At 37.6% G+C, this 26,659-nt stretch overlaps 1 protein-coding gene across 3 annotated transcripts in view; it reads right to left on the minus strand.

Annotated features, from left to right (window-relative positions):
• Positions 1 to 26,659, minus strand: part of PLPPR1 (phospholipid phosphatase related 1) — a 213,543-nt gene that overhangs the window by 162,230 nt on the left and 24,654 nt on the right. The window lies entirely within an intron of this gene.

Consider the following 26,659-nt stretch of genomic DNA (forward strand, 5'->3'; position numbering starts at 1 on the left):
CTAAACCTAATTACCTCCCAAAGGCCCAATCTTCACATACCACCACACTGGAGTTTAGGGCTTTGACATATGAATTTTGATGGGAAGGGACACAAATATTGCGTCTGTAACAGAAGGAGAGGCAAGGAAAATCTCCTGAAGAAGTGAAGAAGCCTTGGAGGATCAGTGTGGACATGGGAATCTATCCCAGAGGGAGGGTACAGCATGGGCAATGTTTCTGCAGCATGACAGAGCAGGAGGCTGCGCTGAGAGGCCAGTGTCCGTGGAACACACACAAGAATGAGAGGGAGGTAGAATGAATTTTAAGAGGTAGGCAGGGCTGGACAAAGGAGGGCCACTTTATTTGGTAAAGGGTTTGAATTATACTGATCCTTTCTTTCCCTAACTCAACAAATTTATATTGAGGATTTATCATATGCCAAGCATCAACTAGGCACTAAAAATACACCAGGGATGATAAGAAGGTATGACTCCTGGCCTTCATGGAACTTAGAGACAAGAGAGTTAGAGAAATAGTTAAACAAACACAAAAATCACAATGCAAAAATAGTAAGTGCTGACACAGGGAAGAAAGGAACCCTAACATTCTGGAGGATGGGCATCGGCAAAAGCTTCCTAAAGGTAGTAGAATTTTAATGAGACTTGAAAAAGAAGATGACTTTAGCAAAGTAAAAATTAAAACAGAACATACTCTAGTTTTAAGGAGCAGGTATGCAGCCCAGAGGTAAGAGAGAGAACACTGCGTTGGAGGAAGATGAAAGTTCAGAAGTAGCTAAAATAAAGGGTGCAAAGAGATAGTGACGAGAAATGAAGCTGGGGTTCTAAGCAAGGGATACATCATGAAGGGACCCATCGTCCATGTTATAAAATGCATCCTGATGGAAGGGTTCGTGTAAAATGGAATGACAAGGAAAAGCCAAGGGCTAGGAAGCTATTTAGAAGATTGTTAGTATAATTTAGGTGAGTGTTGATGCAATCCTATTATATTCTAGACCAGGGATCTCTAACCCCTGGGACATGGACTGGTACTGGTCTATGGCCTGTTAGGAACCTGGCTGCACAGCAGGAGGTGAGCGGTGGGCCAGCGAGCAACACTTCATCTGTATTTGCAGCCGCTCCCCAGCACTAGCATCACTGCTTCAGCTCCACCTCAGATCATCAGGCATTAGATTCTCCTAGGAGTACTGGTCCTGGGTGCCAAAAAAGTTGAGGACCACTGTTCTAGACAGGAGAGGAAAAGGAAATTGGATGGAGTTGAGACAAATTTAGAAAGTAGAAGCCATTATACTGATTAGCTAAGTGTCTGATTAGCTAAGTAAGTTGTGGTAGTCAGAATAACAGCCACCCAAAGATATCTCTGAAACCTATGACATTGTTAGGCTACATGGCAAAGGGGAATTAAGGTTGCTAATCAAATGATCTTAAATATGGAGATTGTCCTAGATTACCTGGGTAGGTCCAATGGAATCACAAGGGTCCTTAAAAGTGGAGAAAGGCAGAAGAGAGAGAACCAGAGATAGCAATATGAGCAGGACTCAGCATGACTTTGCTGGCTTTGAAGATGGAGGAAGGAGGCAGATCTCTGGGGGTTTTAAATACTCACCATATAGGATCACTGTCAAAATATTTGTTTCATTGGCTGAGTACTAACACTTAGGAATCAATAAAGGCACCGCAAATTTAAGCAACACTTTTATGTCCATACTACGACTTTTGTATAAAAGTTATAATTTCAGTATGAAGAAATTTCTAAAGAAGGAATAATAAAAAGCTAAGCAGGTTAAAAATGTGTGATTACTATAGATAAATGACAGAAAATATTGCAACCATTTCCCAGTGTAATCCTTGATGTAATTTCCTCAAAGCATTTTCAGGGTGACAATGAAAAATGCCAAATGTCTTTATGCTCATATAGAGCTCAAAACAGAAAATTGTATTGCTGATTACTGAAGATGATCTGATATAATCATTGTGAAAATTAGCAAGCACAAGGTTAGAGAACAAAATGTGTGTTATAGAAAAAAAAAGGAATGAAACATAAGAGTTGGATTTGGACATTTGTGCTATTTTCACTGTTTACTCTATTTTCATGGTCATTTCATTTGCCTACCATATGATTCCTACAAGCAGAGAGCAGATAGCAATTTCATAAGCAGATAAATTCTTTACTGGCTCCCAGAGTTACCTTCTTTAACTAGCTACACCTACAGTATTCTAGCAGAAATTCCTTGAAGCTCCTTGCTATCTCTAAATTCTATTAGTCATTTCCACAGGGATTAGGATGTTAGGACTGAAAGCAGGGGAAATTTAGATGTTTCTGTTCACATTCCAAACTTTATCAGTAAGAATCTTCTTTTAATTACTACTTGAAAAAGCCCAGGCAGGTTTATTCATTCAGTGTTGACAAAGTCTCTGCCTGAGCTGCTCTCTCTGCTGACACTGGCATTTCAGAGGCAGAGATCAATCAGACACCTGTTATTAATGAGTCAAATTTCGGATTAATGCAATGACAAGTTATTTCATTTGTGGAAAAACCATTTACCTCCAGAAACAATAACTAGACAATTTTGATGAAAATAGTGCCAAATTGTTACTCTCACTTTGGGAACAGATTAAAGTCATCATTTAGGAACATTAAATGGGTTAATTTCTCCCTCCCCACTTTCCGGATAATCTAGTATGTAAGACCTTAGAGAATTATTTACATAAAATGTATTGACACTCCACATCAGTGTAAATGTGGTTTCCTGTTCATTATATCACATTTTCTGAGAACAAAGAACACGTAAATTGAATCCAGTCTAGATTGATTTTAGAGGGTCACTGAAGCGAGACCTGGAGTAACAAAGCCAGAATAAATAAAAAGTGAAACTTAGAATAAAACAAATATTTATCCTAGATTTACAAGCAACATTTCTTTTGATAAAAACGGATGTGAGTTTTTAATTTCTTTTACTTTTTTCTCATGGTTTCTGTGATTACTAGGTCTCCTTAGTTACATATATGAAGACTTTTAGTAAAAAAAATGAAGACAACGATGGTAAAAGACTAGCAGAATGGATAAACATAAAACAGGAGTGGCAGTGAAACTTTGCTTCCTAGATTTTATAAGTAATATTTGTCATCATAAATAATAGAGATCTGTTCTAAGGTATGTTTGTTTGTTTGTTTGTTTAGGGAAGCCCTGTTTCTTATGAGATAATATTTAGATTAGTCATCAAAGCCTATGAATACTATGGGTTTAGACTTTTGTGTGTACTAAGCAGTCCAAGAAGGAACATAGGGACCTGCTTGTGGATTTGTGGCTCCTGGCCTATTGTGCATGACTCTGCCCTAAGAGTATGAGGGCTATCCACACACTTCCGTCCTATGCTGTGTCTCAAACTTCTAGTAGCAGCAACAAACCTTGGGTCAGAGTCTAAGATTTCTGTAACTGATAGTGCCATTGACATAAGGATGCATGGCCCTGATCACCTTTCAAGAGAGGACCCACTCATTGCCCAAGTGACTTGCAGACAGCCTCCAGATGTCAACACCTCTATGGACCCTTCAGAGATACCTGGCTCTGGGGCACAGCCTTCATGGAGTAGCCCACATCTGGTTACTGAGCAAGATGGGACAAAAAGATCCAGCCATTTTAACCTATCACAGGACACCTTTAAGGGAAATATCTGTTCCAGACCTCTACGTAGGATTGGCTAAAATTTTATCGGACATACATGGCAGTTTGCCTTCTTCCTTTACCCAGTCTTGCTTCTTCCAATTCTTTCACTGGTGTTGGTTCTAATAAAACTCTTGTACTCCAAATTCTATCTTAATGACCACTTCCAGAGAACCTAAGTGATGACATAGGTTGAGTATACGGAAGTAAATTTTTTCAGGTGTTCGAGAAAGTTACATGAAAAAGAGTAGACAAATTAATGTAATATACTATATTAATAGGTTAAAAGACAAAAGCTACAAGATCAACTTTTTGAAAAATCTAACATCCATTCATAATGAAAACACTCAACAAAATAGAAATAGAAGCAAACTTCCTCAACCCGATAAAAGGCATCCATAAACACCCATGGCTAAAATCATACTCAGTGGTGACAGACTGAATGTTTTCCCCCTAAGATCAGGAATGAAACAAAATATCCACTCTCACTACTTGCATTCAACATTGTACTGAAAGTTCTAGCCATGACAATTAGATAAGAAAATAAAAGACATAAAATTAGAAAGGAAGAAATGAAACTCTATTTACAGATGACGTGATCTTGCATAAAGAAAATCCTAGGAAAGCAACAAAAATACTGTAGAACTATAAATAAATTCAGCAAGGTTGCACAAGGTCAGTATACAAAAATAAATTTTGCTTCTGTACACTAGCGATGAACCATCAAAAATTAGAATTAAGAAGACAATTAAATTTTCAATAGCATTAAAAAAGAACAAAATATTTAAGAATAAATGTAATACAAGTACAAAACTACATCCTCAAAACTAAAAAGCACTGATGAAAGAAATTAAAGATCTATATAAATGAAAAGGCATCACATACTTGTTAATCAGAAGACTTAATATTGTTAAGATGGCAATACTCCCCAAACTGATTCTATGCAATTACTATCAACTACTATCACAATTAAATCACTAAGCAAATTAATTCAATGCAATTACAAAACCCTATGTTGCTTCTTTGCAGAAACTTACAAATGGATACTAAAATTCACATGGAACTGCAAGGGACCAAGAATATCCAAAACAATCTTGAAAAAGAAAAAGTTGAAAGACACACACACTTTCTGATTTCAAACTTACTACAAAGCTACAGAAATCAAGACAGTATGGTATTGGCATAGGATGGACATATAGATTAACAGAATAGAATTAAGAGTCCAGACATAAACCTTTACATTTATAGTCAATTAATTTTCGACAAGGATGCCAAGACTATTCGATGAAAAAAAAAAAATAGTGTTTTCTACAAACAGTGCTGGAACAACTCAGTAGCCACAAGTAAAAGAATAAAGTTGGACTCTTTCCTTATATAATACAAAAATATTAACTAAAAATGAGCCACACACCTAAATATATAAGCTAAATTTATAAAATTCTTAAAAGAAAATATAAGAGTCAATCTTTATGACCTAAGGTTAGGTAATGTTTCTTACACGTGACACCAAAAGCACAAGCAGAAAAAAGAGAAAATAAATTGAGCATAATCAAAATTAAAGAGTGAGAAAATAAAAATATAACCCACAGGAAGGAAGAAAATATTTGCAAATCATAAAATTGATAAAGGATTTACGTCTATAATATATAAAGTACTCTTAATAAAAAGACAAGCCAAATTAAAAGTGGACAAAAAATCTAAATAGATATCTCTACAAAGAAAATATACAAATGGCAAATAAGCACATGAAAAGATAACATTATTATCCATTAGGGAAATGCAAATCAAAACTACAATAAAATACCTCCTCCAAACACCAGGATGGCTATAAAAAAATAAGATGTGGATGTGGAGAAATTGGAACCTTCATATTTTGCTTCTGGGAATGGAAAATAGTGTAGCTACTACGAAAAACAGTTTGACAGTCTTCAAAGGGTTAAATGTAAAGTTGTCATATGACCCACCCAACAATTCCATTCCTAGGTCTACATGCAAAAGAAAAGAAAACATATCCACACAAAAACTTGTACATACATGTTCATTGCACTATTATTTATAATAGCCCCAAAGTGAAAATAATCCAAAAGTCTGTCACCTGCTGAATGGATAAATAAAATATGATATATACATACAATGGGCTATTATTTGGCAATAAAAAGAAATAAAATATTTATACATCTACTACACAGATGAACCTCAAAAACACTATGCTACATGAAAGAAGCTAATCACAAAAGGTCCATAACTATATGGTTCCATTTATGTGAAATGTCCAGAATAGACAAATCTAGAGATGAAAACTAGATTAGTGGTTTCTGGGGGCTGGAGGGTGGACAGTTGGGGGAGAAATGAGGAGTAATTAATTGTTCATGGGTAAGTGTTCATCTGGGGGTGGTGATAATGTTCTATAATACATTGTGGCAATGGCTGCACAACTCTGTGAGTGCGCTGAAAGCCATTGAATTATATACTTTAAATGGTGAACTGTGTAGTATGTGAATTATATCTTAATAAATTTTTTTTTTTAAGAGCTGGCAACAGAAATCAGGGAAAATATTCACAGAATATGCTTAGGATGTGTTCGATATATGTTCCCTGCCACCAGGAAGGTAGCAGTACCCTTAGAATTTAGATGTAGATTAAGATGAAGCCAGTAGAGCCATCCTGGTCCACTTCCAATGAGAAAAGAGGACCCCTAAGAAGTCAGAATAGGTTCTAGGGACAATCTAAAGAAGAGAGCCCACCTCATAGACTGCCCTAGCGCCAGCAGCAACACCTCTTTAAAGCCTTGTCTTTGACCTACTGAGGAATGTCAGAATTCATTTCCCAGCAGCTTTCTGGCAAAAGTTCATTAATTATGGCTTCACCTTCTGTTCTAAACAGGAACCTATCACCCCAACAATTTTTTCCCAATTTCTATGGTCTCCTTCTGTATTCTAATTTTGACCGCCACTGTTTGGTTTTGAGTCCCCATGTTTCGGTGTTTAGGTTTATGAGTAGGTGGCACCACCTAGCCCTGTGCTCTGCGGATCAAGACCTTCCTCTCTTCCTTGACCCTGCTCTACCTCATTCATCTCCCTTACTGGCCTCACAGGCAGCCCTGTGATTTAATCAAGTCTCTTTTAGTTACAAGGGGCAGAAACCCAACTTAAACTGGCTCGGGCTAAAAGAGAAAGAGACGTATCTTCGAAGAATATTCCAGAGTATCATTTTCTATAACTGAAGAAATAGTTGAATGACCAAATTGCAGGAAAAGTGCTACTGGGCCTCGGGGGCAACTGGAACCATGGATGTGAATGCCACCTGGGCTCTTACTCACCCATCTTCTTGTCTCTGTTTCTCTCTGTGAACCTGCTCCATTTTCACTATGGTAGATCGTTCAAACCAAGAGAGATCATGGCCATTACTAGTTCCTAAGCTCCCATATCAAAGTTTCCATATCACAGAGGTAAAAATCCTATGTCTCAGTTTTAATAGGAAAATCACAGAGAAAATATCTTATTGACCAAGAAATCAGAAAATATCTAGCCCATGAGTTGCAAAGTAAAGCCAGACCTAATGTAGCCCAAAGAAGGGTTCTGTTTATATGGCAGGGATTTCTGTTGTTAATGCTACTTAATTGGAACATCTTTAGTTAGAGCATGCACTCTCCAATTGGCCTCAGGCCTTGTCATACCCATTGGTGTCATGCTGCATGGCTGTCCCTGAAAGAATTTGAGTTTGTAACCCAATCTACATGAGACACTAGGCCATTTTCACTTCCCTATGCTTAGTACCCAGCCCAATATCTGGACACAGTATCCCAAAGAAATCCATGAATCAAAAATGGAATTGAATTGAATTGCAAAAAGACCGAGGGAGCATTGCAAAGTGAATCTCCATATTCTACATTAGAAAAAAAAAAAAAATATGACTCCGTCTGTGAAGCTCTGATTTTCCACTTTTTCCTCTATGAACAAAAGTCAGATATCTTACTTCCTCCTGTGTAAAATGGGTATAATGTTAGTACCAATCTCACAGAGTATTGCGTTGATAAAAGAAAATAAAACGAATAGAATGTGTTGCCATCACCATCGCCACTATGCTCTCACTCTTAACACACTCCATCTACCTGGATCTCGTGATTCACAACGAAGTTTTAGTCTTCCTCTCCCATTGGTAGGGATTGTCGTATACCTGGCTGGGCAGAGCATCCCTGACCATTCAGATCCTGGAATTCAGAAAAGAGAATAGGCCCTAGTAGGTCCCAGAGGCATAGCACAGACTGTGTTGTTCCTCCAAGATCTGGGACCGTGTGAACATTTCTAAGAGAATTTTTTTCCTGTTTAAATAGCCTCTCGGCATCCCCACACAGGAAGCTGAGTCAAAGTCCCCTTGTGTACCAAGCTTAGAATAGGCTTCATTATTGTGACTGCAGAGAGCTTCTTTAAAACCAGCTATTCAGGGCAAACACAAGTTATCTTCTCTGTTCCTCAGTTATTAGATTTACAGATTCAGAGACATTAAAACTGCATCCTCTTTACAGACACACCGTAAAGATTCATTAGGCAATATCAGGCAAAGGGAGTTCTCTCGAGGTTTACATATAAATATACCCACCCTTGTCATTACAAGGTTTGGAAATATTCTCTCTTTTTCTCTTATTTAAGGTAATGAATTTGATTATTAATGAATAAAAAGATAAAGAATAGACCTTTGTATTCAGCACAGCATTCCTTGATCAAACCTTCTCCTTTGAAATAGATAATGTAACTGGTACTGAAGATGCTGCATGGTGGTCAATCACCTGTCTTAAGGAGCCACTTCTTTATAGCATCACACAGCTTCCAATATCATTTTGATTCAGTCTTTTATTAAACATCTACCTTGAATAGGCAATTGATTTTTGTCAGTCCCTGGAGCGAATGCTTAAAGGAGGTGTCACTGCATTTATTTTAAGAGGTTCCTGCTCCTTTATGAAATGCATTTGATTTGACATACAGGAAAAAGGAAAGGCTTCGTCGACTAAGTGCTATTCTTTTTCACAGTCAATTTTACATTACTTCTTTTGTAAATGCCAAAAATCCAGTTCTGAACCACAGATCCTTTGCATCTTTTTTATCTCCCCAGCTCTACTTAAAAAACAACAACAACAACAACAACTTTCTCCAAATCTGATAATGTATCAGCTAGAAGGTTTGAAGAACTTCTAGAATGTCTGGTGTGTACTAAGATAAATTCTCAGGAGAACTAGTGGACATTCCATAAAGTAGGATTCATTTTCTAGCCTGTACTGTGCAAACCAAATTTATCTAGGTTGATTCTACGGGAGATGTAGGCTGAGTTCTCATTTATTTTGCTCACTCCTAAACCACTTTTGAAATGCCTTTGCCCCCTCTTCTCCCTCTGACAATCCAATTCTTTCTTTGTATGTTAATAACAATAATACTAATCATAGTGATGACAGAAGCTGCCCTCATTGGTGTATCCTGGGCAGTTTACTTATATTCTCTCATTTTCTCTTTATAGCAAACAGCCCATAACTAACATCATCTCGTTTTCAAACAAGGAGGCTGAGATTTAGAGAGATTAACTAGCTCGATCAAAGTCACTCATGCACACATAGACCTAGATCTGTCTTACTTAAAAAAAAACCCATACTCTGTTGCCCCTAGAAATGTGGAATTAGAAAATTCAGGCCAAATAAATAAGCATTATATCAGTACTGTCCTTCCAAATTTAAAATCCAGAGAAGGCAAGGAGTGGTCAAACTTCCACTGCAAAGTAGTAAGTGACAACCGCATTTTCTTGAGTTTGACTTTGCAGTTGAACATAAATCTAATCCAATTTCATGGCATGACAATGAAGGCTTTCTCCCTGTAGCACTGGTTTGACAATACGCAGTAACACCTGCACCTATGGGGAACTTCACAGGGGTGAACCACACTAAAATATCGTCATCTCCTCCTTGAAACTAAACAAAAGCTTTCCTGCTTGCCCCGGTAACCCAATCCTCAACATGAAACAAAAAGTTGCCAAAAAACATCCAGATAAAATGACATTATAACTACCATGAAGGATAACAAGGAAAATAAAAGCAGAGTAGGTAAACCTAAGGACTCTGTGAAAGCAGAGGGGCAACCGGCCACCATCTACCCAACAAGAAATGGGAGGATGTATTACTAACAGGTAGGCTGTACGTGGTAAGTGTTTTTCACAGAAGCTTCTAGAGCCCCTTCCTTCCCCCTGCAATTGTCACTGAGTCGCTGCGCATCTGACAGCAGCTATGCCTACCGTTCTCAAAAATGATGCCCTGGCACTTACTGGATAGAAGTGATTTGATCTCAGGGACAACTCACAATATCCAAACGGGCATCAGTGAGAGCACTGCGTTTGCTTATAGTAACAGATATTTCTTCATCCAGACAAAGAGAAGAGTATGCTTGCTCCTGCACTAATTGCTGTGCCTTACAAAGGCAATGCTAGCCAAGTTAAGATTCATGCTCATGCTCCTAGCTCTTTGTCAATTCAGCTACTCACAAGTTTCAGTGGATTCCCCTGATAACTCATTTCAACACCCCACACAGTCAGGAGATTTCTGCTATTATCTAATCTCCATTCCTCTTTCTGAAATTTAAATACATCCCTGCACATCTTATCTTAAGCAGAAACAAAAGCAAACCATGTCAATACGTAACACAGGGGAAAAAATTAAATCTAACTTACTGTAGCTATTTCTGCTTTCTGATGAGGAAATGTAGAGATAGAGATGCCCTAATTCATATAACTCTCTACTTCTCCTAACCTGATTCAGAGACTAGAAGGGAGAAAATAAGTTTGAAACCACTTCTGATTCAAGATAGTGAATTAAATACATGCATTTAGTCCTGCTCCTTCTTAAACCCCATTAAATCTCATGTAAAGTATTTTTTAAACACATGAACTCACAAAGAAAAATGGGAGAGGAGATAAACCAAAATGTTGGATGTTAGGAAGTGGATGGGTGGGTGGTAACTCAGTAGACTCAAAAAAGCGAAATTCTAAATCATCAGCAGGGAAAGGCAAAAAGTAGTCTGCTTTCCAGTGCAGAACTCCCAGCAGGCTCACAAATCAATGGCTGCAAATACTTCTGCAAGGAGTAGAGAAGATGGGACTAACAATAAGAAATTTGCTAAAAGAATGTTTAAGAAGCAGTTGGCCTGCCTGAGTCCCAAGGAGAGTGGAGGCACAAGTAAGAATGAAATGAGTGGCTTTCTCTCACAATGTCTGTGAGATTTGGAGAAGTGGAGGCAGCACTTTGGGCTTAGTGTGTCTAATTGTGTCAACAGGGCATGTGGGAGCAGGCTTAGCACTAGCCCTACTGGGATGTTGGCACAGGGCCAGAGGGTATGTTACAAAAGGCAACAACTCCAATAATGGGAGGTGGTATAGGTATACCTGTGGTACAAATAATACACTCTCATAAAACTTTACTAGGCATATCACAGGAAGAGAGGGAAGTAGAGAAGTGAAGGGAAAATGGCAGATGTAAATGGTGGCTGAGAAGATGTTCTAGAACGCTCTTGGACCATCCCTTGGAGACTCCATAAATAGTTAGAGGGATTTCATAGTAGGAAGAATAAGTTCTTACTGTAGGAAGCATGTTTTATACACACACACACACACACACACACACACACAGATGTACATACACATGCACACTCTATCAAATCTGGGCTCTGGTACTCAGAGTAAAATAGATGACATATTAATTTTTAACTACCCTAATTATATTTCATTGCTAAAGCCAATTGTTTATTTCAACTAGAAAATCACAACTGATAATGGGTTTGCATTTCTACAAGTATGTTTGAATTTCAGTTATCTGACATCTCACAGTAGGGAATTACTATTTGCATTTTCAGGTGCCCACATCTGGAATTCAGGCATGAGATTGAACACAATTATCCTTCACAATAAAAGTAAACAGAGCTCGGCATGAATCTGCTAATTGTTATTTCCCACTGTGCTACAATTTTTAGTCAGAATATATACATAAAAGAGTAAGTACCAATCTGTCCATTCTTCTCACAAAGGCCAATGTTATCTTCTCAAGGCTTAAATCACATTATTTCATGCTTAAGACCCTCCACTGGAGAATAAAATTCAAACTCCTAATCCTGGCAAACAAGGTTCTAGATCAGTGGGTCTTGAGCTTGAGCATGCATCAGGCCATCAAAACTCAGGCTGCCAGGCCACACTCCCAAGACTCTGGTCTGAGATGGGGTCTGTGAATCTGCATTACTCACAGATTCTTGGCTATGCTGATGCTGCTGGCCCAGAGACCTTTGAGAACCGCTGCTCAACCTGCTCAGGTCTCTGTCAAATCTCTAGCTTTATCTCCTAATACTCACCTTCTTGCCCAATAATGCTTCGGTCACACTGGCCTTTTTTCTGACCCTCTACATCTTACGCTTGTTCCAGTTCAGGGTCTTTGCACTTATTGTTCCCTCTGCCTAAATTTGTTCTCTCCTTGATCTTCATCCTCGTAACCACTCTAGCCAAAGAAAGTCTCCCTGGACCACTTTCATCTATACCATTGTCCTATTTCATTTTCTTATCACTGCTGCTTATTTCGATCTGAAGGTATGCTATAATAATTAGCTCATTAGCTGTCTCCCATACAAAAAGTTCCACATGGGCAGGGATTTCCTCTGGCTCTCTGGTTTATCTGTAGCACTTGGAGGCAAATGATAAATAATTTTTGAATAAACAAATTAATCTGTGGATAAGACCACATCTCCTGGTTTGAGTTTTCTAGTCACAAGAGAGTTTTCATCACTAGCCAAATAGGCATCCAACAGCTCTACATCAGTTGGTCTCTTTCCATTACTCTCATCCAAGAACCTTTTGTTCCCTGTCATCTGTAATTAGAAAATTTATTCCACACGTCATTAGTAATTAGAAAATTATACCAGGAGGTATAATTTAGTACAAAGCTGGTAGAATGTCAGTTCTGCTAAGCAGAAATATAGTAATGTTAGCCTTAGTCTAACAAGGAAAATCAAGCTATTTTACAAAAGGGGGAATGGTGTTATAAGCGAATTAAGCATATTTTAAAATGAAGCAGAATTAAAATTTACTTTGATGTATATCTGTGATCCCAGGCATTTGACCCCTGACAAATCACCAAACTTCAAATCTGCAAAAGGAAATGTTGATTTTCAAGATTTTTAAAATGTTGTTAGAGCCTTTTGAATGACTCAGTTTCCAAACTAAACAAAAACATTGAATCACTTCTCTTAGACACTGGATTATCTAACGACTGTCTGTTCTCCAGCTCTTACACTCATTTGAATGGTTTCTTACAACTGTTGGGCATGAAAGTTTATTTTCAGGAGACGCTTAATGTTTGGTTCAAAGTCTGTGGCTCACAGTAAGTGATCTCCCTTAATTTCTTTCAGTTGGTAAAGGAAGTAAAACATTGTACTTTAGAATCAGATCACTGCTGGGGGTTTTAATGGCACTTCATAAACTCGTATCTGTAATCTTCCACACTCATAGTCATTCTACCAAATGTGTTTCTATTATGTGGACTTTTTTCTGGGTAATCGCTTGATAATTAGCCCAATACTCGGCCCCACTCAATATATAAACACTCACTCTTCTCTTGCTTTCCTGTTATACCCTGCAGAATAGCCACGACATGGTGATGTTCAGTGGGTACTTAATGACCAGCACAGCAATCAAAGAGAACAGGAGCACAAAGCCTTATTTGGAGAAAGAGATCCTGTTTTTATCATTGCCCGTACTGCCCATGACCACAGAACAAATTTTTTTTTTTTTTTTTAAGAACAGACAGCCTTGATGTTTATTCAAAGAGAGGAACATTTTTTGACCTGTTTCTGCAAATGGGCTATAATATGATGTGTCAAAATATTCAATTAGCTAAGTTATCTTAGGCAAGCTTCTTCATCTCTCTGCACCTCATTTTTCTTTGGGGGAAATATTAGGGAGTTAAAAAGATTAATAAAATCCAAAATCCCATGCTCAAGTATTAGATCCATTTCTAATAACTCCTTCCAGGAAAAAGGGAAAATGCTACATCCCAATATCATACACAATTTCTATAACCTAATCACCTAAACTGAAATATAAGTGAGCATTCACGAACCATTAAGCTAATGTCTTGCATTATATTGATTCACAAAGATACTGGATGCCATGCTCACTTTTCCTGATGCATTGATACACTACCAAGGACTTTGCAACTGAACTAAGAGATGAGGCCTCAGAACCACAGTTTGCTCATATTGCCTGGAATCACTTTGTTTTCATGCTCTTTTCTAGCTCATTGCTTTGGGACAGAAATTATATAAGTGACCCTAGAATCCCTTCCTTTCATATTTTGAGATTTTTATGGTGTGTGTGTGTGTGTGTTTAGAATATCATCACATGATAATAGGATATTAATATTCATGGTTTCATTTTCTTTCTCCACAAAACAAATTCATATGGATTAGCACCGTCTGCTTCAATGCAGACACACACACACACACACACACACACACACACACACACACACACGTGCGAGCCAGGGCATGGAAATCCATGTAAGGAACAACTTAACTCAGAAGGAATGAAACAGATCAATCTACTTTTATTTTTCAAGCCAAACAGATTGTAAAAATAAGCAAAAGTTAAGTGTGACAAGGATTTTAGCTGGAGAATGTGGTAGATTGCCATGATCAGAGAATACTTAGGAAAAGACAAGGCTAATCTTATTGAGGTTATCTGGCAATGTGGCGACGACCAGCCCCAAGAAACCCACAGTTCTACAATCAATTTCTCCACCAAGGGAACTTAGTTTATTTAGGCTAATGAACTGAGGGAAGACATGAGACTGAAAATAACATCTAAGCATTTTTGTAACAAAAAATGTAAATAGTTAGAAAAATGTAAATGATCCAGGTTGCACACAAACCAAGAGTTTGGTTCATTCTTAATGAAACCTGCAAATTTTTATTTGCATGTGGCTCTGAGAAGCTCCCTACTGAAGAGAGCCTTACCCTGATTAGTGGCCCTTTGAATAACACTCTCCATGATACAGTCATTGAAATGAAACGCATGCTGTGCACAGCTGCCTCAATTTGTGCAATAGATCTGCTGCAAAACACATTTGGGCTGAGAATCTTGTACTGGTGAGCTACTATTGAATTGTAAGTTCCTTTGAGAAATAACCCAGCAGAATTAGACTTCTAAAGTATCGCCATGCTATATCTAAACATGCCATGATTCATTACTTTGTGCCTACTTCACCTGACTTAGACCCACTCCCCCACGATGATCTGTGTTATATCCACATAATACTACTAGCTACCTTTTGTTTTCCAAAAGCTAAACACCATGCCAGGTACGTAACCTACATTTTCTCCACAATCTTCAGAAGAATCTGTCAAGGTATATACATATTTAAAAAAAAACAGATTTTTCCCATTTTATTGCATTATTTATCCATTAGTAAACCAATAAGTATTCCTAAACCTCATGCTTTCTCAAGTTTTTAACTAATTGTACACACGAATGGTGAAGTTATTTTCTTTAATAAAACACAGGAGAATAAAAAGTTTTCATAATGATGTAAGAGCTTCTAAAATTCTCTACAAATCTTCCTATGAGTTAATATAATATTGTCCCCTCAAAAAAAAAAAAGCATCTGGAAAATATTAACATATAATTTCAATAGCCTGCAATGTAAACATCTTTTTATTGGTGGAAATAACATTTGAAAAACCCCTCCGCCCATTCCATGCCCAATGGGTAACAATTTATTGTCAATTCTACTTTCTCAATATCTATTGAATGCATATCTTCCTCTCTGTTCCCTCAATCATTTCTTTATTAGCCATCACCTTCATTACTGTGGCAGAGCCTGACTAAGTTATACATCAAACCAGTTCCCTTTTCCTCTGGACACAGTGCTAGACTCTATTTCCCAGCCTCCCTCAGGTCAGCTGAAGCCATCTAATTGCATCCAGGATAATGGAATGTGCCTGCAAGTGTTGTCTTCTTCTGGAAGGCCCATAGAACTCTCTTATGGGTAGGTGTACCTTTCTTTCTCTTTTGCAACCCATCGGCTGAATGCAGCAGACTTCAAAGACTTAGAAGATGGCTAAGCCACAATATATAAGGAAGATAAGGTCTGAGTTACAATTTGGAGGAGAGCTAATCTTTTATATGAGCCACCTAACTGGGAACGACTGCAGTGGACTCTCATAAAAACCAGATGCAAACTTTCATGGCACTGACACGAAAATACCGAGATTATTTGATAGTAGCTATCTGATGAATATACAACAAAAATAGCCTCATTTGCCAGCTTCTCCCCCTTTATAATCTATCATCTGCCCTGAAATCATGTTTATCTTCCCAAACCAGCACTTTGTAACCATCACCTACATTAAAAATGTACCAAGCAGACATATGCTGAGAACCTATTACATCTCAGGCTAATTTCTTACAGAATTTTACACTTGAAAACTCTCCACCTGGCTTTCAGGGTTCTCCATTCATGTTCACAAGTTTGCTTCTCATTACACCCAACACCCCATGTCTTTAAATTTTTGACAATCTAAATTATTTGCTACTACTGACATAATTTAGATTTTTTCTTTTTTTTTTGCCTCCATACCTTTGAGTCCTTTATCCTCTCTCTGTTTCTAAACCTTGTGTTTCTTTTAAGCTCTGGTGTAGCTTTCATTACCAGAGAGTTTCATTTCCCTGAAGTTTCCAGCTTAGAGAATCTCTCTTTTGGTCCATCTCTCCCTCGCTCCCCCGCTCCCCTCACCCCTCTTAATCTTCCTCTAACTCCCATAGCACTTTGTTTCTCTTTATAAATTCTGCCACTGCAGGAAGATGGGTCTACATCTGCCTTGTTCATCACTGTATTCCTTGGAGCCAGCCATGCCTGACACATAGGAAAAATTTTTTGAATGAATATCACTCATTAGGCTGAGCATAGTGCCAGTAATTAAAAATATATAGTTGTTTAATGAATGTGAAATTCAAATTTCCCCCAGGTTATATCAGTCTAGATTTTAATACTTTACAGTAGCTTTACTCACTCTTTTCCTTCAAATACCAGCCTTCCTCAGTATGCTGTATCTCAGAGATGGCTTTCCATCCCTCTGGTTGCCTAAACTAGAAACCTAAGATGACTTTTCTCTCTCCCTTACCCGCTGAGCTAACTCCTGCTGATGCTACTTCTTAAATGGGCCTTGAATGAATCCCATCTTCTCCAGTCCCTAATCCCCTTAGCGCAGGCTTCCATGGTCACCAAACTGGTCTTCCTGTTTTCAGACTAGTCCTTAATCTCCACACACCCAAAGTCCACTAGCTAAACAATAGTCAGATGGGCTTTCCAAAATCAAGTGCAAATCCAATCTTGTTCTTTACCCACTCTAAAATCTTGAAAAGGTTCTTGATGAATTTCACAATCAAGTTGCAGATAAAGTAAGAATGGTCTACTCAGCTTTTCAGAACTTAATTCATTAACTCAAGAAATATACAGGAAGCACCTTTTCTAAGTGCCAGATTCTGTTCTTGGTGCTGGAGGATGCACTGGTGGAGAACAAACAAAATCAGGACACTCGCTGAGCTTGCATTCTAGTGTGGAGACATGGGCAAATGAAGACGAAAAGCATGTACATTAGTTAGTGTGTTAGAAGATTACAAGTTTTATGGAGGAAAAAAACCCCAGCAAATAACAGAATCCGAGTGCTCGCTTCGGCAGCACATATACTAAAATAACAGAATCTGGGAGTGCAGATTTGGAGATAAGATTTAAACGAGGTGATCAGGGTAGGCACTTATAAGAAGGTATTATTTGGGCTGAAAGAGTATGAACCACACAGAGGAAGTGGCCAGCGCTAAGTCCTGGGGCAGAAGCATATCTAACCTATATGAAAAGGCTGATCTTATAACCCCTCAGAAATTTTCGCTTCAGCCACAAAGACCTACTTCTACTTACCAAATATAACCTCTCTTTTCTTCTGGGTGTTTAGACATTAACCCATCTGTCTGAAATGCAACCACACCCCCTTCATTATGTAACTCTTCCTCATCCTCTGGGAGTGGGCTAGGCACTTCTGCTCCCTTAAACCTCAGTGTGCATACAAATCATCTGAGATGGAACCTGGCAGTCTGTATTTCTAATAAACTCCCAGGTGATGCTGATGAAGACAGTCCATGGGCCACAGGAGTAGCTAATTATAGAGGGTTGGTCTGGGTCAGTGGTTTCAGCCTCGGGTCATATTGGAACCACTTGTGGAACTTTTTGATACTTCCTCCCTTGGTGTTCAGGTATCTGTATATTTTCAAGTCTCCAGATGATTCCAATGTGCAGGCAGGCTGAGAACCTGTGAAGTCTCTAAAACCCTTCTAATTCTGAAAGCTATCACTCCAATGACCAGGCCCTTCCAGACAGGGCATCACTGATACTGCTCAGGCAGGACATGGATGTTGCCATTCTAGACACAGGTCTGTAGCACAGTGGTTCTAATCACAGGCTCTAGAAATGACCGATGTGGGTTCAGATCCCAGCTCTGTTGCTTGACCTTGGGCAAGTTGCTTTACCTTTCTCAGCCTCAATTTCTTTATCTCTAAAATGAAAGTCATTACATCTAGCATGTTGGTCTATTCAAGGATTTTAAAAGGTTATGCACAGCATTTGTAGGTAGCCAGTAATTTGGGCTGCTATTGATATTAAATATGAGATTCTGCAGTACTGGAGCATTTTTCTTAAACAAAGATGCTAGTTTGATCTCTTGCTTTCGTCCTAAAGAGCATCCACATGAAAAAATAACAAGAGCCACTAGGGAAGCCTGGATCAGCATAAGTGCCATCAGGGGAACCCTTTCCCGTGATTTCTTCCCCTGGCTTCAGCTCCCGAAGCTATCACGGGGGGAAGCCAGTGTTTTACTTTATGTAACATTTGCCTGCAATAACAGACAGTAATTCTAAGTAATCTTTTGACTAGCAGACCATTTTTCCTATCCCTTGTCACCCTTGTGCATGTTAAGCAAAGTTGATATACTCACTAGGAGCAACATTCTTGTCTGTATTCATTTGCGAGCTGTGGATTATGGTTCTGATTGCCTTATATGAATCAAACACTCTCTTGGTGGAAGCTGTAACAGCAATGAAATCATTAAAATGGTTCCATCTAATTAGTAAGTCAGGAGCACATTTGTCTCTTGGTATTTGAAGAAGGGATCGTGGAGCCACTAAGCCCAGGTTTCCATTTCTTCTAGGCCACAGGCACCCTGTGAGAAGCGAGTGTGATAAATTTTCACCCATACCAAACATTTAAGCATTAGGGTGATCCTCAATACTGCCTCTCTCCACCCTACTAGGCCTAGCTAACAAGTCCTCAGAAAGAAGATATGGCAAAGTTTAACAGAAATTCAGATCTGTCAAAGCTCTTCGATGATGGCTGGAAACCATGCTCCATACCTGTTTCAAACCCATGCCCAGACCTGTCTGCTCTGTTCACTTCCCTCAGCTTTCGTCAATATATTGACTTACATATCTACTCTACTCCCAAGACTTAACTCACACTGCAGTGTTCTCTTTTTCCCTTCCCCACATCTAAATTTTGAGAAGTATTTTCCCTAGACATAATATTCTTATAAAAACTGGTTGAATTTAGTAATATTATTTGTAAAATTCATTCAGTTAATATATGTGAAGTGCTTAAGCAAACAATATGTACATGGTAAATTCTCAATAAATGTTTGTCATTAATATTATTATAGCCATTAAAGAGAAGGTCAGCTATATTATACCTCCACTAGTCTTTTGTGGGCTAACCTGTGTTATAGACATCTTTTAATAATAATTGAATATCTTCTAAGCATTAAGCATTATGGTAAGCACAGTATATGCTTTACCTTGGTTAATTCTCACAATGGCCTTATAAAGGTGGTACTATTATTCCTCACTTAAATGATAAAGACACTGAAGTTCAGGTAGGTGATAGAACTAAGTCAAAGCCATATAGAACTAGGGTTCAAATATACAGCTCTTCTGTCCTTCAGCTTTTTTTTCTGAGTCACAATGTTCAACTTCCTGAAAAAACAATGCTTGGTCTTCCCTGTCCATTTTTGTTGTACTCAACTCAAAATTGTCAAAGCCACGAGAAACAAGGAGAACCTAAAAACTGTATCAGTTTAGAAGAGTCTAAGGAGACACAACAAATCAATGTAATGTGTTATCCCAGTGGGATCTAGAAACGGAAAATAGACATATAGTAAAAACTAAAGAAATCTAAATAGAGGATGGGCTTTAGTTATTAATAATGTATCAGTGTTGGTTTATCAATTTTGACAAATATACCATAGAAGCATTAATAATATAGGAAATTGGGTACAAGTTATACAAGAACTCTCAGTAATAGTCTCACCACTTCTCTATAAATATAAAACTCATCTTAAATAAAAGTCAATGAATTCTTGTTCAAGGTCATGCTTGGAAGAGTATAATATTTCTAACTATAAAGTCTCATAGTAAAAATATGGAGGATTACGCTGGTTAATATGCATTTTGGAACTCGAAGCAATATAGCAGTTTTCTAATCCAAATTATCCACCTTTGAAAACATCTCATTAAAGAAATTTAGTGAGATGGTTAAAAAGCGAGATTCTGATAATTCCTTCCTTTGAAATTCTGACCAGAGTAAAAAAATATTAGACACATTTAAAAAAAACTGCTTTAATAAAAACAGAATATGTTATGTAGAATATTAAGGCTGGAAATCCAAAACCAGTTATTCTGAGAAAAACTCTTACACAAATGTGCCAAAGCAAAGTTACGAATCAGTGCAGCCTAATTCCAATGGTATGAAAAGAAGTAAGTATTCAATTCAATGTCAGTGTCATTATAATAGGATATCTACTATACCATGCAGAGGAGACATTTTTCAAATAGGAAGTCCTCAATATATACATATCTTGGCTACTTAAAGAGGTCTGTGTAGAGTGAAAGTCAGTGTCAAGGAATTCCTTGATGGCCTCCATAAAAAGTAGGAGAAAGCCTGGTAATAACAATTCCTTCCAATACTCTGTAAAATTCAAGAATTCATTCCCTGGTCAGGGTGACAGCTCAAAAATATGTTTACAAGTTCTTTGACACTCTTTCTATCTAGGTCTGTGTCCACTATGCTTGAAATTGTATGCTTCAACCAAGAGCATACAGCAGAAGTGACCCAATGCTTCCAAAGTCAGGTCTTAAAAATCTACGTGTTTCTGCTTTCTTCACATGAACACTTACTTGCTCTTGAAACTTTCAGCCTGGTTCTGTCTTGCCCCACTGTTGTTCGAGCTCCAGCTATTGTTGGACCATAACCACATGAGAAACTCTGAGCCAGGGTAACTTCAATACTTCCTAAATTCTTAGTCCACAAAATCTGTGAGAGATGATAAGATTATTGTTGCTATTTTAATCCGCTAAATTTGAGACAATGTATTATGGAGCAATCACTAACTGGAATAGTCAGTTTATGACTATCTAAGTATTGGGTTAATATAAAAATGCATTGGGTTAATATAAAGTGTTAGTATAGAGTAATTATGATTCATTGATTGCACTGTGTCAAACCTGGCCATAGAATCATAAATATACAGATTTATATTAATGGTAGGCAATGGTGTTTTAGTTTAATATTATAATGACTTATTAATTATTCACATCCTTTGCCTTAATTTAGAAAATATTTGCTAGGCATCTACTGTGTCAGGCATTATGACAGGCCTTAGGAATTCAATGGTGTATAGAACAAATACATACATAGTTTCACAGTGCTTACACTCTAGTGAGAGAAACAGACAAAAACAAGTAAACAAACAAATCAAATGATTAGCAATTATGATAAGTGCTATACAGGAAACCAACATGGTGCTTGGGAAAATCCTACTTTTGACAAGTGGTTAAGAAAGTTCTCTCTCAGGAAGTGGCATTTAAGACCAAAAGATGAAGAAAAACCAGTCGTGCTAAAAGCAGCAGAAGTGCTCCTAGAAGAACATGGGCAAAAGCTCTGAGGTAGAAATATGCAAGGACCAGAGTAAAGTTAATGTCGCTGGAGCTTAATGTGTGAGAGGAATATGGAAGAGACAGTTAGTGTTCTACTAAAGAACACTCTCTCTGGGTTGCAGAGTTGTTTTGGAGAGGTAGCTTTCTAATAAGAGATTTTATTTCTAATCCTATGCCCTTATATGCAAGCATAGCCATTCATGTGACTGAATCCTGGTCAAAAGAATGTGGGTGAAAGTGCCACCACTAGACCTGGCCCACATAACTCTCCACTCTCTCTGCTTAAGTGCCAGCTGGACATTAATACCTAGAGTGTCCTTGAAAACCACATGCACAGATGCACAATCAATCAATCTGAGCACCTGAATGAGTGCATGGAGCAGAGACCATTCCTCTTTCCCTCTTTCTACCAACCGGATTTACAAGAGTAAGAAATAAATCTCTACTGGTGTTGCGCCATAAGATTTCAGGATTTAGCTATTAACAGCAGTTAGTATTGTTTTAACTGAACCAGGAAGAGTGATAACAAGATTCAGCTGGAATTCATAATGGGGGGCTGGATCAAACAGCAAGGAATTTGATTTTTACTCTACAAGCATTGAGAACCCATTATTGTATGCAGGGAAGTGAGATGGTCTGATTTAGAGTTTAATATCACTTTGGGCACTATAGACAATGGACTGGAAGGCAAAAAAGTAAAAGTATTGTGTTGGGTTATTACAAAGGGTCAACAGTAAAGAAATAGAAGTCCAACGCTCTGTCAATTGTGAACTCTCAGTTTGGTTGAGAAGAACAAAGTTCACAGAATCAGATTTTCTTTTAAATGAAAAGGAATAATCATCTGCTTCAAATGAGTGATTTGTATATTACTAGCAGCTTAAAGATTTCTGGAACTCTTAATAAATACTTCATATGTTTTAGAAAACACAATCTACTCATATACCATTTCACCCTGGGTATATTAAGGAAAGTTTTTATCAGGCTTCTCACCACTTGAGGTCTATAAAACAGCTGACTGTGTGATCTGAATGAAATCTAGCCCCATCCTGCTGCTCCTAAAACCAAACTCTGAGCACGATCTAAGACACTAATTAAGATACCATCACTATAAGGATTGAAAAAATCTTGTATACACAATGATGAATAAATAATTCAAAGTAAATCACACTTCCAAATACAAACTCAGCAGGAAAACAGGAGACAGAACAGCTAACTTGGCCAGGAGGGTGTGTAATGGGGTTGGTGGTGGCGGGGGCCAGGTTCAGAGGAAGAAGAGTTTGTGTAGAAGTTTATCCAGGCAAAGAATTATGTCATATAATACAGGATCTATTATTTCTTCTTTGCTTTATCTTACAATTGCTATTTACTGGATCTAAGTTTCATTAGAGTTGTTTTTGAGAAGAATTCTTTAGTCGAACACAAAGTTAATGTGATTTTAGTTATCTTTTCTCTATATATTTCATGAGTTAGTACTCTTGATTCTCTATTATAATTTATAATTTATCATATAATTCTCTATTATAATCTATTCTCTATTATAATTATAATTCTCTATTATAATTTATTCTAAACATGTTCCCCAAAATGTAGCCTCAATCAAATCAGAGTCTGAAACAATAGAGGCTAAAATGTGAAAAATATACTTTGCCTATAATCTAACATCACAGGTGTTTGTTACTTGCTATGCTTAAATATAAAGTTTATCAAAAGGCTTCTTATTCTGCAAAACTCAGGTTAACCAGTATGAAAGGAATATAAATTCATATGTGGCCTCAGGAGTGCTAAACTGAAATAAATTTAGGCATCGGTTAGTCCCATTTATGCATTTATTCTCTCTCTCTCTCTCTCTCTCTCTCTCTCTCTCTCTCTCTCTATATATATATATATATATATATATATAAATTCAAATTATCTTCTTTCAAAGAACATCTGTGAGTTTGAAGATATTTTTACTTTTGTATCGTGGTGGTTAATGTTTTAATGTGGTCTTTAACATCTGCTTAAATTCCTCAGATTTTATGAAGGAAATCATATACCACACACACACACACACACACACACACACACACACACACACACACATCAGACCTTGTCATAACTGTGAGCACCCCAGAAATACTTAGGAAAGGCAAAATTTGATTGACAGGTAGAAAACGTATTAAAATGTATTAACAATTTCTAGCTTTTACTCACTCCTTAGCTTTGGACCCAGCAATTACATGACCTGCATGACAAAAATGCAGCTGTTTACAAAGATTCAAAGTGATTTCCAAACGGCATGATGGTTCTTGTCTCTCCAGAAGATCCTAGACTCAGCCATGTCATATTTCTTGATTTTCTCACCTGAAGATTTTGTTCAGATTTGAGAGAAGCTGTAGAGGGTTGCCCTCTTACAAACTGATTTCCAGAGAGCTTGACAGATCATCTGCTCATCCATCCACAAACATTAATGAGCCTTCACTATGCACCAGTTATGATCCTATATATTGAGGACTCTTTACCCTTGAGAATAGAATAATCTGTGATATGATGGGACACATGTTTTAGGAATGTAGACAAGGGATAATTAATTCTACCTGAATGACACTCACCTCAGTAGTCAATTGAGTCCAGAGAGAGAGAGAGAGAGAGAGAGAGAGAGACCAGACCATGCCCTTAAAGCTCTTTGCATTCTACTGTATGAGTACATTTTTTACTTTTCAAGGTGGGCACCCAGCTGCTCTCTGTGAAGATATTAGTTTTCCCACAATCTTGCCAACCCTAGATATTATCAATTTGGCTTCTACCAATCTGATAGATAAAAAATGGAATCTCATCATTTGTTCCATGCTGAGGACTGCGGTTAAGCTTTATAATGGACATACCTCATCTACCTCCTTATATTTCTTGGCCTCACTCACTTCCCAGGCTTTCAGTTGCTTATTTTACCTCTGATATGGCAGCAACCAAGGAACCTCGCGCATGCCTGTCAGTCTACTTCCCAAAGCCAAACAGTTACTTGCTCAGGAATACAGGAATACACTTTGGCTGTCGACATGTAGTCAGGCCAACCAGCTCACTGATGACTCCTGCCACACAACAAACACCGGATCCTACTTCTGAGTGACTATGGAAAGGGCTGATTGTCACAGCAAAGGGGAGCTAAGCTCCAACAGATTTTCAACAGTAGAAAATGAGAAGATGACAGGGATCCAGGAAGACAAATTTTACCTCCTCCCTCACTTCTACAGCCTCCTCTGAGGTACGATATCTGTGAACAAGCTATTCTGAAGATAAACCATGTGGCCAAGTAGACAGATATGCCATTCAACTATCTCTTGGCTTTTTGGGAAGCAGTGGCCAGAGTATAACACACCATCTTTCATTGCTCCCTCTACTCCTTTCCACGCTTCTCTTTTCACTCAGAAGCCAATAGCAAATTGTACTGTTTTTAGAGGAAACAGGATTCACTAACAATTTCCGAGGAATGTAAGGCATAGATCCATCTGTTTTGGAAAGATGACTCTGGAGACATATGGAAACTCAGTAAGAATGAGGGAGAGGCTAAGAATAAGGAGACATGTTTTTAGAAGTTTATTCCATTGGGACAGGTAACAGTTAGAGCAATGAAAGTGGAAGAGTCATATTAAAGGAGTTTGGGGAAATTAAGTGTTGATTAGATCATTCATGGAAAAAATGTAGACGGAGGAAGAGTAAAGCATGGGGTAACAACAGTTGTTAAAGACTGGAGAATGAAAAGGCATTAAAAAGACTGAGAAAGGCAGGTTGGGAGGTATGAACATTTGAAGAAAAGGGAATTTAAGGAGGGACTAACAATGTTCAACAATGCAGAAAAGGTCAAATCGCCTAATGAATAAAGAAGGATCCAGAAATCAGCCATGATAAATTAGTAAGATGATTAGAGAAGAAAACACATGGAAATATAAAAAGTCCTTCCAAGCTTGCCATAGAGAGGAAGGTTTATACTTAATATACTATTTTAATATGTTTTAAAGAAAATTTGTGATAAGGATTATCTAAAATCTTATATATTTTAAATCTCATTACTTTACAGCCATATTGTATATTCCCTCTATGTATATACACAGAACTTAAAAATCTTTTGCAGACAGGTGGCTGATGAATGACTGGATCTTTAATTCATAAATTTAACTTGTTATGTTCATTGGGTTTATTGTGTGTAACACACACAAACCCTGAATGATTCACACAAACTATTTTTTACTCATAAAAACATGCCAAAACCTTCTCAGAGAGTTGCTTTTGTCTCCTTTTAGAGAGCTCATTCTTCAGTGTGTATAAACAAGCAAATGCTTTGATATTCAAATTAATGAAAGCACTCAAAATGAGAAATGAATCCATCTGAAAATTATAAGCTTTCATTTGATGCATATTAATGAAAAGCTCACACACAAAAAAGTTATTTGAGAGGGTATCTACTGTACATTCAATGAAGAACTCCTTTGAGGGTAAAACAGATAGAAAGCTTATTTCACAGTTAATAAGAAATCTGAGTTCTAGTTCTGTCTCCACAACAATAGCAAGTGGCCGGAAGTGTGGACTTTGAGGTCAGGGAGATATGGATTTATTTAAACCCTGCCTCAGCTATTTGACTTTGTTAGGGAAGTTAATTAACTTTTTTGAGCCCCAATTTATCAAAAATATAGAAATAACAATGCTCATTTTGCAAAGTAATTTAAAGAATTAAAAGAGTGCATGCAATTCTCTTAGCAGAGAACCTGGGACTTAGCTGTTGTTGTTATTAATATAATCGTTAAGTTGAGCAACTCTTTTTTTCTAGGCATCAGTATTCTCTCTTATAAAATCAGAGGGTTACCTAATTGATTAGTGAGAAATAAATGTGATGACATAGAAAATTTCAAGAAAATTTAAATACTATGCAATGCTTGATATTGTCATGAAATACAAAATGTTATTTTGCCTGTATCACAA

This window comes from Rousettus aegyptiacus, unplaced genomic scaffold, assembly GCF_014176215.1.
Source record: "Rousettus aegyptiacus isolate mRouAeg1 unplaced genomic scaffold, mRouAeg1.p scaffold_m13_p_3, whole genome shotgun sequence".
NCBI classification, from domain to species: Eukaryota; Metazoa; Chordata; class Mammalia; order Chiroptera; family Pteropodidae; genus Rousettus; species Rousettus aegyptiacus.